Source organism: Oryctolagus cuniculus, chromosome 1 (assembly GCF_051225735.1).
Source record: "Oryctolagus cuniculus isolate XC-2025 breed Fujian yellow rabbit chromosome 1, ASM5122573v1, whole genome shotgun sequence".
Taxonomy (NCBI): domain Eukaryota; kingdom Metazoa; phylum Chordata; class Mammalia; order Lagomorpha; family Leporidae; genus Oryctolagus; species Oryctolagus cuniculus.
The window spans coordinates 205,121,936-205,146,512 of NC_142867.1; the positions used below are offsets into that span (position 1 = coordinate 205,121,936).

Below are 24,577 nucleotides of genomic sequence, written 5' to 3' on the forward strand. Positions count from 1 at the left end.
GGCCCACAGCCCCTTATCCATCCATCACCCTGTCCTCCAGCAGTCTGTCAACAAGGAGGTTCTGCTGTACACTATGGAAAGAGCCACTCGGCTTTAGTTGCCCATCAGATCTATCTCCCTGCTGATCTGTTGGGATATGGCCTGCTTCTCCTATGATGTGCTTGTGGCCTTAGGTGTCATTGACTCAGACAAAAGGGCCTTTCACAGGCCTTTAAGGGCAGGGCTCTTGGTGTCATCTGCTTCATGCTGGAGTGCTGAGGAGCATCAGACATCGCACATTCACATTTCATATTCTGGTCTCTGTGCTTAATAGATGAGACAGTATTGCCATTTCCAACTAAATAGAACTTTCTTTTTTTATTTTTATTTTTTGGACAGGCAGAGTTAGATGTGAGAGACAGACAGAGAGAAAGGTCTTCCTTCCATTGGTTCACTCCCCAAATGGCCACTACTGCCGGCACACTGCGCCATTCTGAAGCCAGGAGCCAGGTGCTTCTCCTGGTCTCCCATGCGGGTGCAGGGCCAAAGCATTTGGGCCATCCTCCACTGTACTCCTGGGCCACAGTAGAGAGCTGGACTGGAAGAGGGGCAACTGGGACAGAATCCTGCACCCCAACCAGGACTAGAACCCAGGGTGCCAGCACTGCAGGTGGAGGACTATCCAAGTGAGCCAAGGCACCAGCAGCCCTAAATAGAACTTTCTTCTTTAACAATCTTTTTTTTTTATCTTTTATTTAATGAATATAAATTTCCAAAGTACGACTCATGGGTTACAATGGCTTCCCCCCCCATACCGTCCCTCCCACCCACAACCCTCCCCTTTCCCACTCCCTCTCCCCTTCCATTCACATCAAGATTCATTTTCGATTATCTTAATATACAGAAGATCGGCTTAGTATACATTAAGTAAGGATTTCAACAGTTTGCTCCCACACAGAAACATAAAGTGAAAAATAATAGATGATTTTTTTAAATGATGATGAAATCAGATCAGACCTATTGTCATGTTTAATCCCAGTGAGAGTCAAGTTGGGAATTGATAATTTCTTTTTTTTTTTTTTTTACAGAAGATCAGTTTAGTGTACATTAAGTAAAGATTTCAATCGTTTGCACCCCCATAGAAACACAAAGTGAAATATACTGTTTGAGTACTCGTTATAGCATTAAGCCTCAGTGTACAGCACATTAAGGACAGAGATCCTACATGAGGAGTAAGTGCACAGTGACTCCTGTTGTTGACTTTACAAATTGACACTCCTGTTTATGGCATCAGTAATCTCCCTATGCACCAGTCATGAGTTTCCAAGGCTATGGAAGCCCCTTGAGTTCTCCGACTCTTATCTTGTTTAGACAAGGTCATAGTCAAAGTGGAGGTTCTCTCCTCCCTTCAGAGAAAGGCACCTCCCTCTTTGAAGACCTGTTCTTTCCACTGGGATCTCACTCACAGAGATCTTTTTGCCAGAGTGTCTTGGCTTTCCATGCCTGAAATACTCTCATGGGCTTTTCAGCCAGATCCGAGTGCCTTTAGGGCTGATTCTGAGGCCAGAGTGCTATTTAGGACATCCGCCATTCTATGAGTCTGCTGAGTATCTCACTTCCCATGTTGGATCACTCTCCCCTTTATTTATTCCATCGGTTAGTGTTAGCAGATACTAGACTTGTTTATGTGCTCCCTTTGACTCTTAGTCCTTTCATTATGATCAATTGTGAACTGAAATTGATCACTTGGAACAGTGAGATGGCATTGGCACATGCCACCTTGATGGGATTGAATTGGAATCCCCTGGTATGTTTCCAACTCTACCAATTGGGGCAAGTCAGCCCGAGCATGCCCCAAATTATACATCTCTTCCCTCTCTTATTCCCACTCTTATGTTTAACAGGGATCACATTTCAGTTAATTTTCAACACTTAAGAATAACTGTGTGATAATTACAGAATTAAACCAGTCATATTAAGTAGAACAGACAAAAAAAAATACTATGAGGGATAATGTATTAAGTTGTCCATTAGCAGAAATCAATCCAAACATCTATAGCCAACTTATATTTGATCAAGGATCTAAAACTAATTCCTGGAGCAAGGACAGTCTATTCAATAAATGGTGCTGGGAAAACTGGATTTCCACGTGCAGAAGCATGAAGCAAGACCCCTACCTTACACCTTACACAAAAATCCACTCAACGTGGATTAAAGACCTAAATCTACGTCCTGACACCATGAAGTTATTAGAGAACATTGGAGAAACCCTTCAAGATATTGGCACAGGCAAAGAATTTCTGGAAAAGACCCAGGAGGCACAGACAGTCAAAGCCAAAATCAACTATTGGGATTGCATCAAATTGAGAAGTTTCTGTACTGCAAAAGAAACAGTCAGGAGAGTGAAGAGACAACCGACAGAATGGGAAAAAATATTTGCAAACTATGCAACAGATAAAGGGTTAATAACCAGAATCTACAAAGAGATCAAGAAACTCCACAAAAACAAAACCAACAACCCACTTAAGAGATGGGCCAAGGACTTCAATAGACATTTTTCAAAAGAGGAAATCCAAATGGCCAACAGGCACATGAAAAAATGTTCAAGGTCACTAGCAATCAGGGAAATGCAAATCAAAAGCACAATGAGGTTTCACCTCACCCCGGTTAGAATGGCTCACATACAGAAATCTACCAACAACAGATGCTGGCGAGGATGTGGGGAAAAAGGGACACTAACCCACTGTTGGTGGGAATGCAAACTGGTCAAGCCACTATGGAAATCAGTCTGGAGATTCCTCAGAAACCTGAATATAACCCTACCGTTCGACCCAGCCATCCCACTCCTTGGAATTTACCCAAAGGAGTTTAAATTGATAAACAAAAAAGCGGTCTGCACCCTAATGTTTATTGCAGCACAATTCACAATAGCCAAGACCTGGAACCAACCTAAATGCCCATCAACGGTAGACTGGATAAAGAAATTATGGGATATGTATTCTTTAGAATACTATACCGCAGTAAGAAACAACGAAATCCAGTCATTTGCAACAAAATGGAGGAATCTGGAACACATCATGCTGAGTGAAGTAAGCCAGTCCCAAAGGGACAAATACCATATGTTCTCCCTGATCGGTGACAACTGACTGAACACCAAAAAGGAAACCTTCTTTAACAATCTTTTTTAAATGTAGTATTTGAAATTGAAACAACTTTACATCTTTAAGCAAAGGTCCTGGTTCCTGGTGGTATGTTTCTAAAGGTCAAAGTCGATGAAAATGCCATGTGTGGCTAATAGAAAATATTCTATGAACCAGATAACACCAAAGTAAAGGGTGTTTTTCAACATAATGAGTTGGCTGTATAATTCTTTGGAACCCTTCTCAGGTGTAATAATGAAGGAGAAACAATTTTAAAAGTATAGGACAATATTTAAGTGTAAGGTGCTAACATTTACTGTAGAACAGAATTTATATAAATCTGTGTCATCCTAGCCGGCGCCGTGGCTCAATAGGCTAATCCTCCGCCTTGCGGCGCCGGCACACCGGGTTCTAGTCCCGGTCGGGGCGCCGGATTCTGTCCCGGTTGCCCCTCTTCCAGGCCAGCTCTCTGCTATGGCCAGGGAGTGCAGTGGAGGATGGCCCAGGTGCTTGGGCCCTGCACCCCATAGGAGACCAGGAAAAGCACCTGGATCCTGGCTCCTGCCATCGGATCAGCGCGGTGCGCCGGCTGCAGCGGCGGCCATTGGAGGGTGAACCAACGGCAAAGGAAGACCTTTCTCTCTCTGTCTCTCTCTCTCACTGTCCACTCTGCCTGTCAAAAAAAAAAAAAAAAAAAAAAAAAAAAAAAAAAAAAAAAATAAATCTGTGTCATCCTAAGAAACCTGCTGGAATATCCAAAGGCTTTTTATGTATTTGGATTCAAATATTTATATGTATTTTCAAAGGAACATATGCTACAGTTCTTTAAGCAGAGGAGGGTACCAGCTATTGCAGAAATGAAAGATAAGGAATATTGCCTTAAATAGTCCACAGTCATACAGAATAGCAGAGCAGGCTACTGATAAATAATGAGCTAACTGCCAGGATTTCTCACCTAATGAATGTTTGACCATGAACAGTGTATATTTCGTGTGGCAGTATTGCTTGTCGACATTCACCACCACCTTACGTAGTTTACAAAGGGATGACAACTAATCACTCAACACTACTAATTCCCTTTTGCTGAATCCATAAATGAGCACTAGTTCACCAGTATACGCTTTACACTGAGAGCAAATGTGGTTTCAGGATCTTAAAGTATCTACTGTAAACCCATTCAAGTTTGCATGACTAAAGCAGTCTATTTACCCCTCTTGTTATAACCTTGAGCTCCATGATTTAACAATATTCTAAAAATAAGAAATGCACAAAATCATGCAAAGAAAATAAGACTTCCTGTCAGCAAATGCCTGTTTGCTTGTTTCTGCAGGCTATGTGGATAGGAGGACTTGCTGTTCAATTCAGATAACATATTGATGCCCACTCTGGGCTAATACTGTTGAACTAGTGTAAGAAGATGAATAAAAAAAAGGAGTTATCTAGTCAACAAATACTTACCAAACATTTATAACCCCATTTGGCATTGGGGTTATAAAAGTGAACAGACACTGAACTTTGCCTTTGTGGAATGTGTACTCTAGCAGGGAAGATGGGAATTTGGAACATAATAGTTACTAACAAGTACATTGGAAACTTGGAAGTAATAGACTGTACATTACTACTAGCCTTCAACAGAAGTTTCGATATTGTAGGTGGAGGCACTTGCCACTTAGTATTAGAAACTGCCATAGAAGCAAGTAAATAGAATTTTGTATGATAGAACAAAAGAGTTAAATATACAAGGAATAGACCTAGTACCAAAGACATAATAATTATGTAGGCCAGGGAAATGCAGAAAGGGGATATCCAAAGGAGGTTTTAATGAATAAACGGGATATCAGCAGATAGATAGGGAGAGGGTAAAGGCTTTCCAGAGGAAATAGATGATGTTCAAAGCTTAGGAGAACCATTGCCTGGTATTTGCATATAAGTATATGTGAGTCTAAATAACAAGCAATAGTCAAGGTTAAAATAATAATGGTCCCTCTGCAACATAAGAAGTCATCAATACAGGATATATGGATTTGAGTATTGTTAGCATTTTTAACATAGTAGTGAACTTGATTGACATTGACTTGGTGACACTCATTACAGAAATGTCATTTGGTGGCAGTATTGATGTGTGGATTGGTGGGTGGAATAAATACTGGAGACAAGGAATCCTAATAGGAGGTTAGAACACCATGTGAAGGAACTAATGAGGAATTATAATGAGCTGTTACAATGACAAACTTAGAAATTCAGGGTCTAAATATCTAATCCAATTTATACTTTACTTGATTTTTTCTGTTATAATGCAGATGGAAGGGAGAGAGCATATTTGAGAAATATTTAGAAAGTAAAATTGACATGTTAATTGATTGATCATGATCCCTTACAGAGCGGTCAGGTAATTGAGCATATCAAGGTTTCATTAAGTAAGTTGCAGATTCTAGGAATTGTGAGCTAAAACTTTGAGTTAAGTCTTGAATATATGTAGTTTAAATGCATGTGAACATTCAGCAAAGATGTCCAGTGGGGTGATAGCAGTATGTGTTTAAACCCAGAAGAGTCATCATCCTGGATGTATGGATTTGAACACTTTAGCACATTGTGGTTGTTAAAATCTTGAGGAGAAATGCACTTACCCAGGAAGAGCATATATGGTGAAAAGAAAAGTGTGAGATGAGGACCGTGGGTACATCAGTATTTAAATAGAATAGAATCCAACAAAGGGGGCAGTGAGGGAGTAATCAGAATATAGAAGGAAATCAAGAGTGGTATCACACAAGTCAAGGTAAGTGGAACTTGATGAAGATGGCTTCTGTAGTATCATGCATTATCAAAAAATCACAAAAATTATTAGATACAGCATTTAGAAGATGTGTTAACATTTAGTGCAAAGAATTTCATTAGTGAGATTGCCAAAGAAGCTGAATTACAATTAATAAAGATGGGAGAATGACAACATACAGAGCTCTCCTTAGATTGGATGAAAAGGAAGGGGTAGGGGAGAGTTTGGAAGATAGCTGGAAAGGTACACGAGAAGGTTTCACCATAGAGTGATAGACTGGTTCATAGGAAGAAGAGATCAATGGAGGAGAGATGTGAGAAGACCGTAATGCAAGTGAAGGAGCTAGCCTCTGTCTTAGTTTGGATCTCTAGAAACATGCTGTGAGACAAAATCAAGTACAAGTAGTTTCTTTGAGAAACACAGGAAATATCAGTAGTGGAGTGGGATAATGAGAAAGGGAAGGAAAATAGCCAACTAAGGATAAACTCAAGCCAGCTACTACTATGGGTGACTGAGGTTAAACACATGGAGAAAGTCTGCAAAACAATATAAAATGCAGACTCAATTTTATCACCCAATGGGTAGGGGAGCAAGGACATTTTGATTCCAACTCCCATTAGACATTGGTTTCAGGCTACTTCTAGGAATTTGAATTCCCTGGCGTTTAGAGTGTGCATTGTGGGTGGCTAAGCAAATGTTCTGTGCTTCATATAAAAGGCAGATAAAGAGATGTCATAGAAGGCCGGCTCCACGGCTCAGTAGGCTAATCCTCCACCTTGCGGTGCTGGTACACCGGGTTCTAGTCCCAGTCGGGGCACCGGATTCAGTGAATTTGTCTAGGTGTTTAGGAATTGAATTAAGATGGAAATAAAACCCAAACACAGAAAACCCTTAAGCCTTAGTATGCTTGTGTTTGGTCTCTGTTATTATGGCGATTTAAATATAGGCATTGGAGTCAAGTTCTACCTGTTTTAAGTTGTCCTGATGTGAAAGATTTCAGTGGTAGTTTAGGCTATGGCAACATAAATTACTTTTGGTCTTTCTTCTCTGAGGATTGGGTCAAAATGACTTTCCCCTGGAAAATGATGCTAATCACAGTATTTTCCCTTTAATTGTGAATCTATTAAGTATTTGAGGAGACAATTAAAATATTCCCAAGTGACTTCTTCTGAAGAATGGGAGGCATGAAATTGAGGAGATGTGGGATAGAAGACTTACTGGAGTGATAAGCTTTGTAGTTTTATTTGACCTGTTAAACTCAATCCATATAACACTTTATATATTTAAGATTCTATGAAGAAAGTGATATATTTATAAGAACAAAAGAGAAAGGCTAAAATAGACAAGGGGGAAGCAGTGGTGGGTCATAACTCCAGTGCAAAAGAATAAAGAGCCCAATGAGGCAAGGATGATAGAGTGGTCACTTCCACAAGTAAACACAAAGGAATACCATCTATGAGGAAGCATTGACAGGGGATGTGCTGGTTAAGATGAGCATCCATTGTGTTTCAGACCTTGCAGTGATAGTTAACCTTGCATTTAATTTTCCAGGAACCCAGAGCTTTACAACTGGACCCTTAAAGCTGTAGTTTAAGATTCTCCCACAAAGAGAAATGATTTTGCCTATCGTGACATGATGGTGCCAGAACAGAGTGTACTAAGAAAAAGTTGGTGGTAGTGATAGTATTATTTTAATAGGTAAGAACCTGAAGAGAGGGTGCAAAGTGTAGATGAAAAAAACCTTCTAAAGTGCGTACCTGGGGAGAGTTTCAGCCTGCTATTGATATAACAAGAAAGAAGAAGAAATTGGTATAACAAGAAAAGCATGGTTTTATTCCCTCTGGGTAATTGCACACTGGCCTTCCTCTAATTACACAAGTAGGCTGGCATTTGAGGACCTGGTTTGAGAACTATTTTTGCTTAGATGCTTCATGATACTCAGTAGATTACTTATGCTTTTTAGCCCTCAATTTCTTTCACAATTAAATAGGCTGTTAATCTCTACTTGTAAGGGCTCTTATGGGGACCACATGAAGACATCTATATAAATGGCTGCCTGGCTGATGTAAAGTGCCCATTTGTACATTTTGCTCTTGGCTTTTGGGGAATTTGGCACATTATTAATCCTTGAACGAAATGAAAGCTTTCACATGGGAAATCCATTTTGTCATGGAATTTGAGTCGTAAAACTTTTGTCCAAAAGTAAGGATTATAAATTCCGAGATGCAGAATGCATAACAAATATGAGAACATAAAATGTGGCCTCTAAAGCTATTAAAATGATTGCTTGTTTAACATACACCAAATATCAGCAAAAAGCTCAGGTTTGATGGAGAACATAAAATGGGACAAATTCCTATATAAAAGGCTTGTAATCTAATTAGCCATCAGGATCCATAAATATTTATGCAAAAATCATAGTACTGGAGAAAATTTCAGTTAGATGCAAATGTGATCTTTTAAAAGAAACACTCAACTTCTAACCTCTAGTATGTATTCAAAATGCCATTGAAATATTAAAAAAAAAAATTTAAACTACTTTAGTGTGACAAGCTGGATGCTTGACTGGATATAAAACATTGTACCCCTTCAGCTATTAAAACTGTCCTTGAAAAAGAATATCTCTCAATTTCCTTCAAGATCACTTATCCTTCAGTGAATAATATTAAAGCTCTTTGCTTTTGGTAATGTCACTTTATCAGCATGATTTTTTTGCCCTTGACCTACAAGGGATACAAGTGAGAGGCTCCTAAATTAATTGCATTGCTAGTTAAATACAAGTATGATTTTCTGGTCATTGAGCTGACTACAAATAGAAGTTTTAAGAATGTTTTTATTCAATGCAGAGTCAATATATGATAGTTAGCATGTTGCCTCAGTTACGCCAAGATATTCTGACTCCAAGAAATCAGAAGAAGAAAAGCATTTGGATATGCTTTAGATTGAAAAAAGGATTTGGTTATTGGACACCCCTACAAATAAGTACAACTGATGCTTCTATTCTCTGATGTCAAGTCAAAGAATAGTAGGAAGCCATTAGATCCACTGTCTTCATTTGTCTCTGTCTCCATACAGCTTGAAAATCAGATTATAAACTAGTTTTGTATCCTTGTTATAAAGTATATTGTTTAACCTTGAACGAGTTAGGCAACAACTCTAAACCTCCATTTCCTTATCTGTAGAGTGGAATTTCTTTTAAAGAATTATTTTATTTATTTAAAAGAGTTATAGGGAGGTAGAACGAGAGAGAGAGAGAGAGAGAGTCTTCCATTCCACTAGTTCACTCCCCAAATGACCACAATGGCCAGAGCTGAGCCGATTTTAAACTTCTTCCAGGTCTCCCATGCAGGTGCAGGGGCCTGAGCACTTGGGCCATTGTCTACTGCTTTCCCAGGCCATAGCAGAGAGCTGGATTGGAAGTGGAGCAGCTGGGGCACGAAACAGAGCCCATATGGGATGCTGGCACTTTGGGCCAGGGCTATAACCCACTGCGCCACAGCACTAGGCCCTGGGATTGTTAATAATAGTGTCTGCCTTGCACACTTATCATGAAGATTCATTAAGGCAAACCCAGAGAACTCGACTCTGGCTCTTCACAGGAAGCATTCAAAATAGAAGTTACTTATTAAAAGAGTGTCTTATAAGGGGATTTTTCCCCCTCAGACTTTAAGACAGTTTTCCTCCCTGGAATACTGTTATCTTTTTCAAGCAATACAAAAATCCTTTTCTGAAAATCTGAGGTTAGGTATTTGGACAAGATGACTCATGGCATACCTTTCTATCCTGACTCCATATTTTTAGTATTTAATTCATAGTATTCATAGGGTAAATATTTCAATACTTTTTCTCCCAAAACATTGATAGCCTGGCTGCCCTATATAAGTAAGATACAGGATGAGGGGCTGGCATGGCAAAATAAAAAGGCCACTGACTTTGTAGCCCAGTGGACCTAGTTTATGTTCTAATTTCAATACTTGCTAGCCTTGTAATCATCAGAGGCACGTTATTGAACTTCTCTGAGCCTCAGTATCCACGATTGTGGCATGAGGATAAACTAATATCTTCCTTAGAGGATTGGAATGAAGATGTCATGGAATTATTCCATGTTCTATCATATGCACTGGGTGACGAGCAAGCAGTCTACTGGAAGTGTGATTTTTTTTAAACTAGGTGTGTCTGCATGATTAAATACAGCCTGAAAGTGCTTTTCACCACCCCCAAACATCAGGGACACCTTCTGCCTTGTCTCTGTTGGAAAATTGATCTTGGATGGCACCCAGGGTAGTTAATACAGTGACCTTGAATGAAGGCTTTTGGTAGAAACAGGTTTGGCTCATTCACAAAGCAGTGACAAAAGTGCCTGGTTTCCCAAGGGCAAAGCAGATGAGTCTGTGACTCGCTTTAGTGACTTAGTGAGGAACTTGGAATTTTGTGCCTACAGCATGTGTTCATTGTTTCTTCCCCTTTTTCCAGCCAGTGAAGTTCTTAGCATGATGTGCTAAACTAAAGGGAACTGGACTCACTAAATCATTCACCAGTTTGAGAGCATTCTAACTTCAGTATCACCAATGTTTTTGACTTGCATTTTCTGGGGCTTCTAAAATCTTCAGGGTGTGACCTGCCACTGTGTGAGCATAGCCCATCCCTGAATGCTACACACTGGATTTTTATTTTCTTGGTTGCCCAGATGGATTTTCTCTGTGTTTTGGAGAATGCGGTGAATTAGAGGCTTCAGGCAGAACCTGTAGTGCTTTTTCAGTTTTTCTTGTCCGTGAGTTCTTTGCTCACCCCATTTCATGGTCCACATTTCTCCTCCAATCTCAGAAATGAGTTTCTCCCTCATAAATCACAATCAGAGGACATGGAGCCTGCATACTGCTCACTGATTGACTGTTTGGTGGCTCCTCTGCAAGGAAGAAATATCATAAGAAATTAACTCGTATTCAAATTTGAGGTTTTTCTGAAGACAGATGTGAACAAATTAGGTGTCCTGGGAATTATCCAAAGCTCAGTAATAATCTTTTTATCTGCATGAATAAGGAGAATGTTTAATAAGTGATTACTAACGTTCTCTGAAAATACTTTCTTCTTAAAATTGTACAGCAGTTTCTTTCTAACTGGCGGTGTCTGGACCCTCAAGGACGAAGTAGAAAATTGAGCAAATGCCAAGTGCAAGGAGAATGCATGCATTCAACAAGTATTTCAGAACACCTGGCACATGCTCAACACCAAACACACCATACAATTTACCCCTCCTAGTACAGAGGATAAGGCTGAAATGCAGCCAGTCTCTGGGAATAAATCTAGTTTATATAACCGATTCCAGTTATGACCTGGGTGCACAATCCCATCTGTCAGACTCCAAAAATTATGCCTCCGTCCATTGAACAGGTACTTTTTCATCTGGATACAAAGTTATATATGGTTACTCCTGTCATCAAGTCAATGTGACAGAGGGAAGAAATTCTGCCACCCTGGTGGCCCTGTCGTGACATCAGACTGACACAAACTTTGAATCAACTTACTGAACCTTTACTCTGTAGGTTACAAACTAACAAAGTGCAGACACACTGGAGGACATGTTGCTGAGAGCACTTGATTAGATGTTAACTTCATCCCAAAGTGTATTTAGAGAAAGTGGCATCATCAGTCAGCCAATATCTACCATTGGAGGGCTAATTTGTATTCTTACCTAATTACAGTTTGGAAGACAACATAGCATTACATCCTTGAAGAAGTTTTGAGCATCTTATGCCATGTGAAGTTTCAGTGAGAGAGAAAAAGAATGCAAGGTCTCCCAAATGTAGTTTTTAGATCTAGTTTGGAATTTGTGGCTGTTGTTCATTTGAAATCAGGAAAAACTTGGGGCTATATCTCAGGGAATTTCAATCCCTAGATTCTTAGTGGATGTTAAAAGAACCAGTGCTTTGGAGTATAAAGTGATCATTGGGCAGATGGCTGATGACCAGGTATGTGGGCTATGACCTTTGCTTCATTTTTCCAAAGAGGAAATAGACATAGTGACTAAGTGCTCATACACAAATGGCAGACACCAAAGGATAAATCCCAGCTCTACCACCAGTTGTGTGAACCCAGGCACCCTGCTTAAACTCTCAGTACAGCATTTTCTCATTTACAAAATGCCCTTTATAATTGAATTTATGTCATAGGGTTGTGAATATTTAATGAGTAAATAAACATTTATATAAAATTTGCCATTTCCATCACTCCTATGCCTTTGACTCCTTTATGTAAGGGAATCCATCAAAGATTCTTTTTTTTTTTTTTTTGAGGGATTTTAGCAAAAGGACCAATGATGAATCCATTGACCTAAAATTAGGTATCTAGTTGTCTTCATCATTTTTCCTTCTGATATGAATATACATGATTGACCATGCATTAATTTGAGTCTTTTTGCAGACATGACAATCCAATATAGTGAGCATTTACTGACTATGCATCTGATGCACAACTGGTCTTTATTCCAGAGAGTGATGAGATGAAAGGGCAGGGAATTGGTACTAACAATACACTTTTAGCCATGTTTTCCCCAGATCTCCCTGGAAAAATCATAAATAGATCTCATGTGGTGTTCATTTAGCCAACATTGAAATACTGTGCTGGATGCTGTGAGAGACACAAAAGAACATATATCTGATCACGCCTGTAGTTTGTAATCAAGATGAAAAGATAACACAGGTACCCGAGAGTTATATAAAACTTTGGAGTCAATGAGACAAAATAATACAAAAGGCAAACCATAGATTAAAAAAAGTTTAAGAGCTTGCTTTCCTACATCCCGTCATTGATGATAGATTGTTGCCTGTGACTAAGCATGAAATCAATGGCTGAGATGGTAAGTGTACATGGCTTACTGGTGGATCAAAGCAAAATTGTTCTGAATGAATGACTGAATTGAACACCATTTTCTGAGGTTTTGTGATAGAGGCAGAGATTGAATGTACCATTAAGGATGTATAGGAGTTGGAAAGATGAGGAGAAAATGAGGAAGGACATTTATGTACATTTAGGAACTCTAGCTTATTTGGGGAATAGATTTAGAATAAGGTATTTTTCTGTAAACCTGGTAGTTTAAAAAAAAGATATTATTAGGTGCACAAGCATAGTTTGTTCTATGCTGTGTCTGATTCTGGGCCAGATGAAAAATGAGGGAAAACAGCTGGGATTCCTGTGGAAGGTTGAAGAAGAGGCTGATAGGACCCCAAGTGGAAGGCTGTTTGTCACTGGTTCTTCAGTGTTGTAGACAAAACCAAAAAGGTGTTATGTTTTAGTTTGGAGGATTTAAATAAGGAAAAGAATTTTGACATCCCCACTTTAATCAATTATTAACTTAGCTATTTTTCTGTTCTGATTACTTTTCAATTCATGGTCTTGTCTGCTTGTTATTTTATCTGTAATTCAAGCCTCCATCTCCTCTTGTCTAACAGATCACAGAAGACTTCAACTGGCCCTCTCCCTTTGTTTATTGCTGCCCTGCTCTCTCAAATCAGTGTGTACTATATGAGCAATTTTGAGTAACAGCAAATCAGATCATGTCATTTTTTCTCCTGAACAACTTTTAATAATTTATATTGTTCTTTGAATCCGGTCCAGACTTTTTACCATGACACCTGCTTGGCCCTGTAGCAGTTGTGCCCTGTCTCTTCTCCAGCCTCATTGCATGAACAGTACCTGTGCTCGAAGTCTCAGCCATAGGACTGGCCATATCTTCTCTCATCCCAGGAACTTCACCTATGGGATTCTTTTTGACAAGAATGCATCGTTCTCCTACCCCCATCAACTCCTCTGCATCTAAAGAGCAATTCTTAAAGGGAGACTTCATTTACTCCTTGAACTCTGTTAAATACTGCATTACAGGTCTTGGAGAGACATTCGTTTTTTGGTCTTACTTGTGGTTATTCAATGCCATTTTTCCAAGAGATACTTAGGGTACAGCTGGTGACCTAGATAGTGAAAGTTACATTCTGGCAGTTGTACAAAGACAATAGATGAGTGTGATAAATAAATTATAAATCAAGTACTTGGCATAGATGAAAGAGAAAGAGGCTATATGGTGAGGAAGATCAGGAATGTTAGATGAGGGGAGCATTGCAATATTGCAAGAATGGGTGGTGTTTCTCCATACCATATGCAAATTGAGATTTAATACAGTGTTAAATGTGAAACCTTAAACTGTACAGTGATAACCTTGTCTGAAGCCTGGCTTGGGATGTTAAATTCTCAAATGTTCAAGAGACCAATGAACCAAATTATATTGTTATGTTCATTCAGAATTCTAAGGCAGATCCATCAGAGTACTCATGCGTGCTCCACTCCCCCGATGGTGTAGCCATGCTGTCAAACTGGCTGACCTGATGTGACTCCACTGAAATCACCCATGGAGAAGGGGGATTCCTCTCCTTTTTCCTGTCTCTTGTGAGAATCCCAGAGGGTTCAACAGTGCTAATTGAGTAGACTGTCAAGAGGGTCCAGGGGCTTCCTGGTAGTGATTCTGGAGGTCTCCAGTCTTCTGACGAAAACAAAACCACTCTGTTCCAGAGCAGATAAGGCAGAGACTGGATATCGTAACTCATGGATTTCTCTCTCTCTCTCACTCTCACTCTCTCTCACTCTCACTCATGCACATACAGTTTATCTTCCTGTCTCCCCTCCTGAAAAACAAACTGCTTGGCTCCTGGGCAGCATAGCTTTAAATTGGAAAAGGCAGCCTTGCTGGACAGAACAAGAGCATCACATCCTCCCGCTGCTCAGAGCAGCTTGTGCTGTACTTCCTGCAGGCCAGGCCAGCCCATAAAGGGCTGTCTCGTATCCTGGAATCACTGTCTCCAGAAGGATTTGCTCTACGGTTCCGTTCACACTCTAATCTATGTGCCACTTCCTCTCTTCTCCAGCAAGTTCTCACTCTGGCCTTGACCTTACACTTTTTTTCATGCTGCTTAATTGATAACCCCATCTTTTGGATCAGTAGCAACCACTGTGGGCCTGGAGATGATGAGCAGAACAGAATTCAGGGGGCAGTGGGAGGAACAGAAGATGGGGGTTCTGCAAGGGCCTTTGGTCCCCTTCTAAACTACTTTAGAGAGGCCCAGCTTCAAGCAGGGGCTCCTATCTACCTCTCCTCCCTTCTATCTCAAAAATACAAATATTTGAACTGACCCAGTAAGGAACTAACCCAGGGCAATTGTGGAATCAGTTGGCAGTTGGACATCTTGCAGGGTTCTGATTACTCCTCATCTAGATGATAGTCGCCCCGAATAAGTATCCCTAACTCCTGTGGTCACCCAACACCACTCGTCTTGCTGCATTCTCTAAGTCGAAGTTAATGAAGACAACAGTGCAGCACCCATCTCCCTTCTGGCTTCACACAGTGCTAGTTCCCTTAGTGTTTCTTATGTGCTGACCAAACCTGCCTGAACATAATTCCAAACCATAGATATAGCATGGGATGCTGTTCTCCAGATTTTGCTTATTCTGTTCCTCTTGCCTTGAAATCCTTTTCCCTTCTCCTAGGCTTCTTCACAATTTGCCTATCTATACAGGCTCAGCTTAATCATCATTCATAAAAATCACTTTTCCTTCCTGTGGATTGTCATCATCCATATTATTTTACTAGATATTATTTTTATATTATGTTATTATATTTACCAAATATTTATTATTTCTGTCTGCATTTGCTCTCTTGCAGTGTTTTAAGCTACCTGCTTTAGTGTGTGTTTGCATCACCCAAAGCCTGACATAATGTATTGCACCGAGTAGGTATTTAACAGTCTTACTGGATTGATGGATGAATCGATAAAATGGAAACTTCTTCCCAATGTTTGTCTTTAAAAGTAGTTTAATAAAAGCTATTATGATACTAGCAATATGGCCTTTTTAAAAATAGGCTTCTAACATAGTACAAGTTTACCTTAAACTTTACCAATAGATATTTTTCATTGGAAACAGTGTGAGAGATTACAATATAACAATGCCTTGCCTTTAAACTGATCTTCTGTATATAAAGAGAATCGAAAATGAATCTTGATGTGAATGGAAGGGGAGAGGGAGTGGGAAAGGGGAGGGTTGCGGGTGGGAGGGACATTGTCAGGGGGAAGCCATTGTAATCCATAAGCCGTACTTTGGAAATTTATATTCATTAAATAAAAGTTAAAAAAAATATATAGTCCTATGACATGGATCATGATGACTGCATAGGAGTTTAATTATAAATTTTATAGTTAAAAACAGCAATTATTTGTTTATATTTGAAATATTTTATCCAGAGTGAGATGCAAGAGTATACAGATTATTATAGAATCACATTCATTACTTATCAATCTAGAGCAATTATAACATATTCTCTATTTTTTCTCCAGACTGGATACTGAGCACAATTTTCCCTGGGAGCTTCCCCAACATTTCAGACTTTCTGGTGTGTATGTGTCCCCGTGTCCCTCTCTATGTTCTGCTTTTTACACCAGTGCTTTCAAGGTTTCAGTTGAACTAGCAACAAAACCTCATTTTCTCCTGGCTTTTGATTTTATTGAAGGAAATCATAACTCATTAGTTTGTAGCTAAGTGAACACCTCTGTGTCCTACATTTTGAAGCAAGTTTTCCACCTTGTGGAAAATTAGAGTAAGTCATATCAACAATTTTAAAAAGAAATTAGGGCAGTGCCCTGCTTGTCTGGGGACCGTGTTTTCCTGTTTGAGGAGTTGTCCTGGTGGTGGACCATGCGATGGTCCAAGGAACTGATTGTCATCAGCTGTTTTGATGTTGCCATGATATCTGCCTTTTCCCCAACTGCTTCAGGAAATCCACTATGCTCTTTAGTTGGCAACATTCTTATACTTATTATTGTTTTGAAAAAGACTAGTCTCAAATGGAGATGGCATACTTTTGTTTGGAATTGAACTTTTTATTAATTTTAACTTTGGTTACATTAAATCAAAGTTTTCACATTTCAAAACGGTAATCAGAAAGATGCAGAGGTGGAATTTAAAAATAATCTCATCTTTCAATTTTACCTATTTTTTAAAAAAATTATTATTTGAGAGGTAAAGTTATAGACAGAGAGAGATGGAGAGAAAGGTCTTCTACCCACTGGCTTATTCCCCAAATGGCCCCAATGGCCAGAGCTGAGCCAGTCAAGAGCCAGGAGCCAGGAACTTCTTCCAGATCACTCGTGCAGGTGCAGGTGCCCAGACATTTGAGCTATCATCTACTCCTTTCCCAAGCCACAAGCAGAGAGCTGGATTGGAAGAGGTGCAGCTGGGACATGAACCAGCGCTCACATGGGATGCTGGTGCCATAGGTGGAGCTTAGCCTACAACGCCACAGTGCCAGCCCCTTCAATTTTACATCTTGAAACATGTTTGAACTTAGATTTTCATTTCTAGGACTTCCAAATACTATTTTTTACTATCTTTTGGATTCAATAAATATTGAGACATGACTAGTTGGATCAAGCAGAAATGATTGGCCCATGAAAGGGATTAGGGCCGTGTTGTTGAGGTCATGCAAAACAGAACACTCAAGACGGAATAATGAGCTAGGAAGTAAGGAACTGAACCAGGGCAATGGTGGAATCAGTTGATAGAGTTGAGCACCTGAAGCACATTATTCATCTGAACATTTATTGTGTACCTACTGTGTGCCAGGTGCTGTATATAATGTGCTAAAGTTATAGGCTGAGCAAGACAAACATGATCCTGGCCTCATAGAGCAATATTTAGAGTCTGGAAAAGAAACAGGTAAGAAACAATCATGCATTAAATACTGTGAAGGAGTAAGATGGAAATGTATAATAGACCCAAACTAGTCTGGGAAGGCAGCAAAACTTTCCCATTGTAAATAGCACTTAATTGCAGAACTGAAAGACCGGCAGTTATTTCTTAGGCAAATATGCAGGAAGGAAGAATGTTCTAAGGCAGTGGAAACATCTTATTAGGGGGCCCAGAGTTGAGGAAGAACTTGTTGCATTGCAGAAAGGCAGGGGGGTAGGTATAGGGTAGAAAGTATGACAAATTGTGTCTGTAGAGGTTTGACCAAGTCAAATAGTTAGGCAAGCTCAGAAATTGACCAGGTGGCCTTTTGCCTTGGGAGGCCCACTCAGTGGTAAGAAGTAATATTTTGGTGGAGAAGAGCAACAGCTGTCTTGCATTCTGTCCTTTTATACAGAGCAGTGAAATGTGAACCAGCCTTAGGGATTCATATAGGTAAACAGGACAGAGCCCTACTCATTCATTGGAGGTCCAGGCAGGTAATCACCTTTTGTAAAGAGATTGAGTTACTGTGAAGTGAATCATCGGGTTCAAGCCACAGGGATAAAGCTGAAGACTGGTGTTATGGAAGAGGCCAGTGTACTATGGGAGCCCCAGGGAACCTGGAAGTATTTCTATGTCTGAAAAGCCACTCATAACAGTAAAAGGGGCTCAGATAGCCTTAAGAGACTCCTGAATTTGGTATTGCAAAGAATTTGGCTTTGAGCTGTAGGTTCTTTGTATCTAGCTTCTTCTGTTGGGTTTAGTTCAAGGATTAGACCATGGGTGTACTTGTGAGAAACTGGAAGAGAGCTGGAGAGAGAAGGGAGTGCCAGTGCCACCCTTCTGTTGTGTGTGGGTCTTCACATTACCAACCTTGAAAAGCTCGGTAAAGCATCTCTACAACTGAGCAGAATCAAGTGTTTTTCTTGAAAGCCTAAGTAGCGCACACCACACCACCTATTGATGAGATCTATTTTGCATTCACCCACCATTTCGTTCGATTTGTTCCTTTCCCTTGATATCTTTGTTATTTAAAAAAAAGTAGTTTGGTTTTTCCAGATTTGGGAAATTAAATGCAAACTGTGATCTTGGTTGGAGATCACTTACTGATCATAGAAATGATTCAGAATAGGGAGGCATGCTCAGTGCCACCAAGGAAAGTAAAGCAGATTTAGCGAAGTGATATGGTTGAGCTGCATATGGCTCACCCTGAATACTGGGGAAGAAAATGGAATGTAACTCTCTCAACTCTTTTTTTTTTTCCTGAATTTTTCCACTCCAACCCCTTCACTTCCAATTAAGACCTGGCATCATATAGAAAATAATTTTAATCTTAAACTCCATTTTGAGTAACTTCTAGAAAGTTTCAACTCACTATAGATAAAACTTGCATCGGAGATACCTTTGCATGACCTTGGCCACGGATCAGGAAGTCACATATACGTGCTGTACCACATGCTCAGCAGCCCAAAGATTGGCTATACTTGTTAAGAGGTTTTCTGTGGCCACCATTGTAATACAGTAGATTAAGCTGCAGCCTGTGAAGCCAGCATTCCACATGAGCACCTTTTTGAGTCCTTGTTGCTCCAGTTCCCATCCAGCTCCCTGCTAATATGCCTGAGAAAACAGCAGAATATGGCCCAAGTGCTTGGGTGCTTGCTTACTACCCACATGGGTGACCTGAATCACTCTGGGCTTCTGGCTTCAACCTGAGCCCTGTCTGGCCACTGGGGAGTGAACCAGTGAATGAAAGGTGTCTCTGTCTCCCTCCCTCTCCCTCCCTCCCTCTTACTCCCTCTCCTTCCCTCTCCTTCCCTCTCCTTCCCCCTCCCTCCCTTTCCCTCCCCCTCCCTCCCTTTCCCTCCCCCTCCCTCTCCTTCCCCTCCCTCTCTCTCCTTCCCTCTCCCTCTTCTTCCCTCTCCCTCTCCTTACCTCTCCCTCTCCTTCCCTCCTTCTTCTTCCCTCTCCCTCCCTCCCTCCCTTCCTCCCTCTCTCCCTCTCTTCCTCTCCCCCTTTCCCCCATAACTCTACCCTTAAGATAAATAAATCTTCGGAGAAAAAAGTATTCCAAAAAATAAGAGGAATTTCAATCAGTATTTAGTATTCTGTAACAGACAAGCTAAAGAAAAAAATATCCATGCTACAGGGAGTATTTCTCATTGCTACCTGTGGCTTCTGAATGAGAAATGTTTCCATACTGGAGTTACTGTTTAATCACAACTGAAGTGCTCTACCCACTATCTGCTGAGACAGGAGAGCTTTTTCTTTGGTTGGAGGAAACCAAAGGTGTGCTTGGCCCTGTGGGAGCCCAGAGAGTCTTTGCTGTAATTCTTTTGGGTGCCTTCCCCATGCCTGTACTCATCCACGCTCTGATGAAGCCTTGAAGACCCTCTGCAAACCTCCCAGCATGTTCTCTGTGCAGCCTTCTCATCTCAGGATCCCTGTCTTTGGAACTCCAGTTGCTTTGGCCCTCCACCCTTAGATCTTTCTACCCTGCTCAGACACATGCCCACTCATCTGCATTTCTCTTCTTATATTGCCGCCTAGACCCTCTGCATGCTATAAACTAGGGCAAACATGTGGTTCACCTATTTGTTCCCATCTTTCAGGCATTACTGCCTTTGGTTACCTCCTGTCCAACATCTTGAATACCAATGTTTCATTTATATTTGTCTTATTTTTTTAGATGTTTCAGGCATGAAATCCAGTCCTGTTAACTTTATCTTGAGTGGTTGCAAAATCCTTCCATGACTTTTTTTTTTTCGTTTGACAGGCTGATCTGAAGCCAGGAGCCAGGTGCTTCTCCTGGTCTCCCATGCGGGTGCAGAGCCCAAGGACTTGGGCTATCCTCCACTGCACTCCTGGGCCATAGCAGAGAGCTGGCCTGGAAGAGGGGTAATGGGAACAGAATCTGGCGCCCGGACCGGGACTAGAATCCGGTGTGCCGGCGCCGCAGGCAGAGGATTAGCCTATTGAGCCGCGGTGCCGGCCTCCATGACTATTTTAAAGTTGTTAAACTTATGTTCAACACTCACTCTTTGAGGACCCACTCCCTCTGATAACAAACATATAGAGAATAATTGGTGTGGGTATTTGGCTTATTGGTTAAATCTCTAGTTAAGATGCCCATGTCACATATTGAAATGTGTGGGTTTGAGTCCTGGCTTAACTCCTGACTCAAGCTTCCTGCTAATGCAGATCCTGAGTGGCAGTGGTGGTGGCACAAGTCACTGGGTCCCTGCGCCCAACATGGGGGACTGGGATTGAGCTCCTCGCCCAGTCTGATGTGTTGTGGGCATTTGGGGAGTGAACCAATGAACCCCTCTCTCTCCCCCTCCTTCTCCCCCTCTCTCTCCCCTCTCTCTCCCCCTCTCTCTCTCCCTCTCTCTCCCCCTCTCTCCCCCTCCCTCCCTCCCTCCTTCTCAGAAAAGGTAATCTGTATTCAATAGTAAATCTTTATTTTGTGGCAAAATGATATGAAATGATCATTATACTTTTATTTAAAATTTTTCTGTTATTAATTTTACAGTTACTTATCTCTGCAAAGAAGTTTTTAAAATTAAAATATCACAAATCATTTTCAAATTAATTAAATTTTTATGTACCCTAAGTTGAGTAGTTAATGATGTTGCTAGAGTTATATCTTTGCAGACATCTTACATGGTTATTCATTTGGCTTTGCATAATTTTGGTGCTTAAAAATATCTTACATATTTTTGTGGATTTTTATATAGTTCATAGACCCTGGGAATTGCACCTACTAATACCAAATGGATAAGACATCCCTGACTTCTTTTAGAGTTTAAACTAGTAGATGCTACCAGTTATGGTAGCTTTAATATCACCCCAACTGTGGTCACTGGAATTGGGGAGCCCTTTGTTTTCCCAAAAACCAGTAAGGCACTTTGACAACTCCCATATTTCCCACTGTTAGGTACTAGACAAAAACAGGTTTGTCTCTTATGCCAAAACTGTACTTTTTATCCCAGGCGAAACAGTTTCTTCACCAGCTCAAAAATTCTCCCCTCCTGGGGGCTCTGTGTTCAAACCTGAATGAGTGATTCTCTCCCTCCTCTACTTGAAGGGGACCTCTGGCATTGTCTGGAGACGTTCTGAGTTGTCATTTAGAGTGGGGGGAGGACTGCCACAGTTGGCACTGTTATAAACTCCAACAGGACTCTGGACAGCTCCTCACAACACATAATACTCTGGCCTTCAAGGTCAGCAAGCGACAAGGTTGAGAAATACTGTCCTATGTCAATGACAACTCAGTGTACAAAATTCTTGGGCTTGCCTGCTGCTTTTGCTATTGTTGCCTCGTTTGTTTGTTAGATTTTTGTTGTAGTGAACTCCTACAATCCATGTCATCCTAACTCTGAAAGGAAATACCATGGCATTTTTTTTTTAACTTTTATTTAATGAATATAAATTTCCAAAGTACGGCTTATGGATTACAATGGCTTTTCCCCCATAATGTCCCTACCACCCGCAACCCTCCACTTTCCCACTCCCTCTCCCCTTCCATTCACATCAAGATTCATTTTTGATTCTCTTTATATACAGAAGATCAGTTTAGCATACATGAAGTGAAGATTTCAACAGTTTGCTCCCACACAGAAACATAAAGTGAAAAATACTGTTTGAGTACTAGTTATAGCATTAAATCACAATGCACAGCACACTAAGGACAGAGATCCTACATGAGGAGTAAGTGCACAGTGACTCCTGTTGTTGACTTTACAAATTGACACTCCTGTTTATGGCATCAGTAATCTCCCTATGCACCAGTCATGAGTTTCCAAGGCTATGGAAGCCCCTTGAGTTCTCCGACTCTTATCTTGTTTAGACAAGGTCATAGTCAAAGTGGAAGTTCTCTCCTCCCTTCAGAGAAAGGTACCTCCTTCTTTGATGACCCGTTCTTTCTTTCCACTGGGATCTCACTCGCGGAGATCTTTCATTTAGGTTTTTTTTCCCCAGAGTGTCTTGGCTTTCCATGGATGAAATAATCTCATGGGCTTTTCAGCCGGATCCGCATGCCTTAAGGGCTGATTCTGAGGCCAGAGTGCTGTTTAGGACATCTGCCATTCTATGGGTCTGCTGTGTATCTCACTTCCCATGTTGGATCATTCTCTCCCTTTTTGATTCTATCAGCTAGTATTTGCAGACACTATTCTTGTTTATGTGATCCCTTTGGTTCTTAGTCCTATCATTATGATCAACTGTGAACAGAAATTGATCACACGGACTAGTGAGATGGCATTGGTACATGTCACCTTGATGGATTGAATTGGAATCCCCTGGTATGTTTCTAACTCTACCGTTTGAGGTAAGTCAGCTTGAGCATGTCCTGAATTGCACATCTCTTCCCTCTCTTATTCCCACTCTTATATTTAACAGTGATCACTTTTCAGTTAAGTTTCAGCACTTAAGAAGAATTGTGTATTGATTACAGTATTTAACCAAAAGTATGAAGTAGAACAAACAAAAAAAAATACTAAGAGGGATAACATATCAAGCTGCTCATCAACAGTCAGGGTGAGGGCTGATCAAGTCACCGTTTCTCATAGTGTTCATTTCACTTTAACAGGTTTCCTTTTTGGTGCTCAGTTAGTTGTCGCCTATCAGGGAGAACATGTGGTATTTGTCCCTTTGGGATTGGCTTATTTCACTCAGCATAATGTTTTCCAAATTCCTAACAGGGATCACTTTTCAGTTAAAATTTAAACACCTAAGAATAATTGTGTGTTCACTTGGTAAAGTGACAAATATAAATACACAACTGATCAAAAAGATAGGGTAAGGGCCGGCGCCGCAGCTCACTAGGCTAATCCTCCGCCTAGCGGCGCCGGCACTCCAGGTTCTAGTCCCGGTCGGGGCACCGGATTCTGTCCCGGTTGCCCCTCTTCCAGGCCAGCCCTCCGCTGTGGCCAGGGAGTGCAGTGGAGGATGGCCCAGGTGCTTGGGCCCTGCACCCCATGGGAGACCAGGAAAAGCACCTGGCTCCTGGCTCCTGCCATCGGATCAGCGTGGTGCGCCGGCCGCAGCGCGCTGGCCGCGGCGGCCATTGGAGGGTGAACCAACGGCAAAGGAAGATCTTTCTCTCTGTCTCTCTCTCTCACTGTCCACTCTGCCTGTCAAAAAAAAAATAATAAAAAGGGTAAGTGTCAAAGAGATTACACAAATAAGACCAGTGTAAGCAAATAATGAAAGATAGAATCAAAAGGGAGAGAATGATCCTGCGGGGGAAGCAGAACACACAGCAGACTCATAGAATGGCAAATGCCCAAAGCAGCACTCCTGCCTCAGAATCAACCCTTGGGACATTTGGATCTGAATAAAAGGTCCATGAGAGTCTCGCAGGCATGGAAAGCCATGACACAGTGGCAAAAAAAATCTAAATGAAGGATCCTGGTGAACAACACCCCAGCAGAAGGATCAGGCCATCAAGGAGTGAGGCGCCTTTCTCTGAAGGGAGGAAGGAACCTCCACTGTGATATGGCCTTGACTAAACAAATTCAGAGTTGCTGAACTCAAGGGGCTTCCATAGCCTATACAGCTCATAGCAAGAGTCTCGGGTTATTGCTGACATCATAAATAAGAGTGCCAGTTGTTAACAACGGGAGTCACTGGGTTCATGCTCCCCATGCAGGATCTCTGTCCTTAATACGTTTAACTATGAAACTCAAAAACAACACTACTAGTTGAACAATACCCTATACCTGGTTCGGTTTTGTGAGTGCAACCTGTTGAAATCCCTGCTTAGTTTATACTAAGTTGATCTTCAATATATGAAGGTAATTGAAAATGAAATGTGATGAAGGGCGGGATGGGAGAGGGAGTGGGTGAGGGGAGGGCCATGGGAGGGAGGGAGGTCGGGAGGGAAGCCACAACAATACAAAAGATGCATTTTATATTCTAC

General features: G+C 41.0%; 1 protein-coding gene across 8 annotated transcripts in view; it reads left to right on the top strand.

Annotated features, from left to right (window-relative positions):
* The window catches only part of PLPPR1 (phospholipid phosphatase related 1), a 335,427-nt gene that overhangs the window by 133,768 nt on the left and 177,082 nt on the right, over nt 1–24,577 (top strand). The window lies entirely within an intron of this gene.